At 39.2% G+C, this 6,299-nt stretch overlaps 1 long non-coding RNA gene across 2 annotated transcripts in view; it reads left to right on the forward strand.

The window, feature by feature from the left end:
• Positions 1-466, forward strand: part of LOC131942368 (uncharacterized) — a 43,750-nt gene extending 43,284 nt beyond the window's left edge. For both annotated transcript variants that reach the window (XR_009386742.1, XR_009386743.1), the window contains exon 3: positions 3-466. This is a non-coding gene — a long non-coding RNA (uncharacterized LOC131942368). The remainder of the gene's footprint in view (positions 1-2) is intronic.
• The last annotated feature ends 5,833 nt before the right edge of the window (positions 467-6,299 follow it).

Consider the following 6,299-nt stretch of genomic DNA (forward strand, 5'->3'; position numbering starts at 1 on the left):
AGATGCTAGCTAGGACGTAGCCTCTGTCTCCATCCACCTCACATACGACCATCACTGTCATCCACTTCCGGTCGAATGACGTCACCTCCGCCCAGCCCCGCCCCTCACTATGGATAGCTCCTACCGATGGGACACGCCATAACCCCCCACTGGATTCATCCAGTTCCGGCCGGCCGAATCTAACCGTTCCGGTTCACACAGCCTGCTCTCGCCTACGTCACATCCGGTGGATCGTGATGGCGTCGAGCGTCAACCTGGCCAAACTTGCCGCTCTGGCGGCTGTGACGTGCATCCTGCTGCTGACGTCACGTGACTGCGGGGCCCAGCTGGTGGTCCGGCAGAGGGAGGTGGTGGTGGACATCGGCAGGGCCACCTACCTGGCCCGGGACGACCTGGTGGTGTCCAGCGTCAGGAAGGGGGAGAGCTGCCGGATAGAGGTCGTCACGACGGACCCGGTCACTCAGAGAGTCGGACGTATCCATCCGCCGGTAGGTCCATTTCATTTTTATAATGAATTTTTTTTTTTTATGCGTAATTGTTAAAATTTCATTATCATTATTATATTACTATCACAAACACAATAAATATCGTAATAATTTTTTACCTTAATTTCTTTATTATTATTATTATTATTATTATTATTATTATTATTATTATTATTATTATTATTATTATTATTATTATTATTATTATTATTATTATTATTATTATTATTATTAATAATAATAATAATAACAATAACAATAATAATATTAATTATAATAATAATAATAATAATAATTGTATACTTTTTTATTTTATTTTATTATAATATTTTATTAATTTTACTAATTTTATTAATTATACGTTTTTATTTTATTATAATATTTTATTAATTTTACTAATTTTATAAATTTATTACTTTAATATAAGTATAAATATTATTATTTTATTTTAGCTGTTGTTGTACTCTTATTGGTACTTATATTAAATCTGATGAAGACACCATATCTAATGCGTATAAATTATGCTAATATCATTACATGTTTTTATATTGCATCTTTCGCCTATTACTCGTGTAAAACACAACAAAAAAGCACCCTGCCCCCTTCCTCAGCCCTTTAGCTCAGGCCATTTGTCGGTGGTACAGCAGTCGGGAAGTCGATAAGAGAATATAGCCGTACACGGCAGTTATCAGTAATACGTCGGGCATAAACCTGGTCTAGTCTACAATTATTTTAGCATTGATTAACTCGACACAGGGTAGAACTACTAAAAAGATAGGTGGAACTTTGTATATACAACTTTGGCTTATTGTAGAGGAAAAACACGGGTGTCGGTTGTTGTTGTTTTTTTTTTCTTTGTTTTTTTTTTTGGGTAACCAAGTTAGCTTACATGGTGAGCATGTATTAAAAATTTTTGCTGTTAGGATTAGGCTCAGGGCTAGTGGACTATTATAATAACTAGTTTCAGGTTAGGGTGAGGTCTAGTTTTCTAGATAGAGCTCAGCCAGACATACTAGCTCTATAATCAGCTACGACCGCGAGTTTGAAACTCTTGGAATTAGTTTTGATTTTTCAACATTTTCAAAACTTGACTACTGGCTAGTGTAAAACTTTCGTAAAACCTGTTTCAAAACTTGACTACTGGCTAGTGTAAAACTGAAACTTTCGTTAAACCTCTCTCAAAACTTTACTACTGGCTAGTGTAAAACTGAAACTTTCGTAAAACCTCTCTCAAAACTTGACTACTGGCTAGTGTGAAACTTTCGTAAAACCTCTCTCAAAACTTGACTACTGGCTAGTGTGAAACTTTCGTAAAACCTCTCTTAGGACTTGACTACTGGCTAGTGTGAAACTGAAACTTTCGTAAAACCTCTCTAAAGACTTGACTACTGTGAAATATCCCTAGCGCCTTACTCTTGTCTACCTGGCCAATGCCAGACCCTGCAACAGGTACCTTGTCCCACCTGTGCTGGAGTGCCAGAGGCGGCAACTTCCGCTAAAATTCTGGCACACCTATGGCATTTAACACGGGCAGACAATAAAGTAGTTTAACTGCTTATTACTGTAGCTAAGTAGTCTCCTCTATTATGCATGTACATATATTTAGACCCGCTTTTATTTTATTTCGCTGTATGGTACCAGGCTACTGTCGACCCTTATGCTTGTATACGTTGGTAAAAACATATGTTCTTGTTGTGGAGAGCTTAGGTTATTTTTTTAAACCTGTGTTGAAAGCCTGAATAGGTAGAAGTAAATACCTACATAATTCTTCCTTAAAGTAGTTAGTCACACATTTTTATAGGTTTCTTGTCATACATCTGTTACCCCAATCTCCCATCTTACGCTAACCCACATCTCCCCCTCCATTCAACCTCCCCTCCCCACCCCAATCACCTCTAGCCCTCCATCCCCACCCTTCAATATACCCCCACCCAGGGCTCCCTCTAAGCTGCGCGGTTGCGCGGCCGCGCAATAGTTTTGACCCTGCCGCGCAGTCCTTTGTAAAATACAAAAATCTTTAAGACTTTTAGAACACCGCGCACACAATATACAAGTTGCACACTAGACTTTTCCTCTTAGAGGGAATGTTGCCCCTCCCCCCCCCCCCCCCCACCCCAATCATCTCTCTCCTTCCACCCCACCCCTCAGCCTCCCCCTAACACCCCCGACCTTCAACTAAAACAAATCCCACCCCCCACCCCCCCCCCCCTCCCAACACGTGACACGGGGCAGACCCCAGCACTCCGGGATGTCAGAACTGCTCGTCTTCCCCATGTTATGACATGTACTTAAGCTTTCTTCTTCCCTCCCCTCCCCCACCTCCACGCCGGTTCCAACCTGAAGCCTGTCTTTGCCGGTTTAGCCGGCTAATTATCTAATCCTGCTAAAACGTGTTATTTCATACAAAAATCTACATACCAAGGGGAGGTCATAAAACCTAAACCACCCGGGTGCTCATGTGTGTATTTGAAAATCCTCTCTCGTTTTTTTTTTCTTTTCTTGAAGTAATTTTTATGTACCCTACATTAATGTTGAACTTTTTTTAACGTTATGTCCCCTGAAGTGGGTTTCGTCCCTTTAAAGTAACTTTGGCCTCTTAGAGTACCATGTAGAAAACTCAAGTCCATTATAAGTAACCTATACTTTCTTTGAGTATGTCCTTTTGAAGTAACCTATGTCCCTGTAGTACCAAGAAGATACTTACATCCCTTCTAACGTTAAAATAACATATACCTCTTGGTTACGTCCCATGGTGATGGTTATTTCCCTTTGGGGAAAAAAATCCCCAACGCTTCAGTTGTACTATGAAGCTACTTACGTCCCTATACATATACCTTCATGTTATGTTCACGGAAGTAGTTTATGTCCATTTAAATGAAACTCAACCAAAAAAAAAAATTTAAAATAACTATCGCCAGCATTTTACTTGAAACGCTGGAAATTCGGTTGTAATTCTTCGCGAGTTGTTTTTTTCTTCCGCTGAAGTTTTCGGTTCAGAAAAAAAAACGTCATTGGCGAAAAAATAATAATCCAAGCATGAGATATCGCTCGGTGTTATAATTATAAAATAACAACCTGAAAACTAAAAAAAAAAATGCCATCTTGAAAATTTGCATCCGTATATATTAAAAAAAACGCGACGAAAATTGCGCTTACAACGAAATAATCTTAGAATAAAAAAAAATATTATGATAGCGCTTCTTGTATATGACTATAATAAAATTCGCTATTATCAGAGCGTCAAATTCGTGCGCGTATATCTTGGCCATGGAGCTGATTTGCTCTAACCCCCACCCAAGCGTTTTCAAAACTGCACTGAGAATTTACTACTTGACTATAAAAATCAAATTTTGGACGGCATCCAAAATCTGCAAACCGGCACCTTGAAGTTTCTCCGGTATATGATTATAAATTGTGTTTGATAAGGCGTTAAAACTGCTACCGTTAAATTATGTTTGATTAGGTGTTTAAAATTGCTGCGGTTAAATTGTGTTTGATTGGATGTTTAAAACTGCTACCGTTAAATTGTGTTTGATAAGATGCTTAAAACTGCAACTGTTAAATTATATTTGATTAGGTGTTTAAAACCATTACCGTTAAATTGTGTTTGATTAGGTGTTTAAAATTGCTACCGTTAAATTGTGTTTGATTAGGTGTTTAAAACTGCTTACCGTTATTGCCTCTTCCTGTGATTAATTAATAAGCTCTCATCGCGATTACGTGTTGGGTACAAAGATGGATATATTTTGTAATTAGTAGATTCATTAGTTTCGTAATAAGGGAGGTGACGGTGGGGGGGGGGGGGGGGGTATGTTTCAAATTTAGAAGGTTAGTACATTTAACATTTAGAGGGGGTTTTAAGTTTCATAACAGGAGAGGGGTAATATATTTTTCAATCAGAGGGGTCGTACATTGCATAATTAGAAGGGGTCCTGCTTTTTATAACAAGAGGGGGGGGGTCATTTATTTCTTAATTAGTGGATCGTTCTTTTCATAATTGAAAAGGTTCCTACGTTGTATAAATCGAGAGGATTGCAAGTTTCATGATTAGAAGAGAACAATAGTTTCTTAATTAAAGTGAGTTGTACGTCTCAAAATTAAAAAAAAATAATTAAATTATAGGTTGTGTTAAGCTTTTTAAATGAGATGGAATCATAATTATCTTAATAAGGTGCGTCATGAGTGTTAAAATTAGCGAGGTCATATGTTTCATGATTAGATCTGGTCTTACGGTTTCAATTTCCTGGAACGAAATAAAAATCCCCAGGTCTAAACTGACCCGGCAATATGCTCAACCAGACCTTTACAAAAAAACATGCACATTTTGTTTTTACTTCTCCGCTTTATGCAAGCCATAACCAGGATGCCGGTGAGGTATCTCACCCATGCCTGATGAGGTATCTCTTCGCCTTCATTAACCTGCTTGTTGTGGCTATCAAGGGGGATAAAAAAAAATTTCTCCCCCCTCCTCTTTCTTGAGTTAACTCGGCGAATAAGAAAGAGAAGAAAATAAAATGTGAATCCAGACAAGCTTTGGTTTGTATGTGTGGAGTGTTTTTTTTTTAATCTTACCTTGCGAGACATTGGAGAATAATTCGTTCCTCTTAGCCTGTTAGCAAACCATAACAATGTAATAAACATCACATGGCTGGCTGTCTACAACTTAAATGGGGGGGGGGGGGGGGTGTAATGATTTTGGAGGGAGAGAGGGAACAGGGGCGTTTAAACCCAACAAGTGTAGCAGGGGTTATGGTTCGTGACTATGGTACAGGGTTGTGAGTTTAAGTTTAATTAAGTTCCGGGTTAATTATCCGGTAGTGAATGGAAACGCGCGAAAAAAAAATATATCGTGACAGAAATTAGTTGATAGCAAGCTCTGGTTCTGTCATAACCTGGTGCTATCTGTGACACTTGAGGGTTTGTCATAGTGATACATTTGAGCAATAGCTTCTCTTTCGTCGAGAAAAGAACATCATAGCAGTATCAAGGATAACGTCATACACACCACAATAAGAAGAAGCGCACGACTGCTAACCCAAAAGTCTCGAGTTCGGATCCCAATCTGTCCATTAGACGTTCTTAGTCCACATAACTCTGATGAGTACCTAGCTAACGTTACGGAAAATAAAGACGGCTGGGCATAGAACTGACAACAGTATATCTTCATAAGCCTTGGCCGTATTAACAGGTGAACTCTACTTTCATCTGCTCTCTTGGCCGTCAGGTCTGAAATGGTAAAGTATAATATGTGTGAAGAATTAAAATATCCCTTACCATACAAGAAAAGTATCAATGCAAAGCTCTAATATTACATTTCTTATAATACATGAAGCACTACACATAATTTTATAATACACGTGCAGGATTAATACATCCCTATAATACAAGTAAAATTCCCTTTTAAACCTGACGGTTTATGAGTCAAGTGAAGTAGAGTTCACCTGTTTCTGTGACCTCGGCACATGAAGGGATAGTTTGGTCAGCACTACGCCCTAATGTGAGTTAGATACCCATCATAGCTGGTTGGGCTCAGGAACTTCTACTGACATGGACATGGATTCGAACTCGAGACTTACGGGTTAGCAGCCTAGCGCTTTACCGTTCCCCCCCCCCCCCCCATTATACAAGTGCAGGATTAATTCATCCCTCACAAGTAAAGAATGAACACATCACCCATCTCCATGACAACAAGACGGCCTTAATTCACCCCTCACAAAAGCAAGAATGAGCACCCATCACCATGACAACAGGACCTGACCTTAATTCATCCCTCACAAGTAAAGAATGAACACATCTCCATGACAACAGGACCTG

Source organism: Physella acuta, unplaced genomic scaffold (genome assembly GCF_028476545.2).
Source record: "Physella acuta isolate Inbredline_101_S28 unplaced genomic scaffold, ASM2847654v3 ptg000403l, whole genome shotgun sequence".
Lineage (NCBI taxonomy): Eukaryota > Metazoa > Mollusca > Gastropoda > Physidae > Physella > Physella acuta.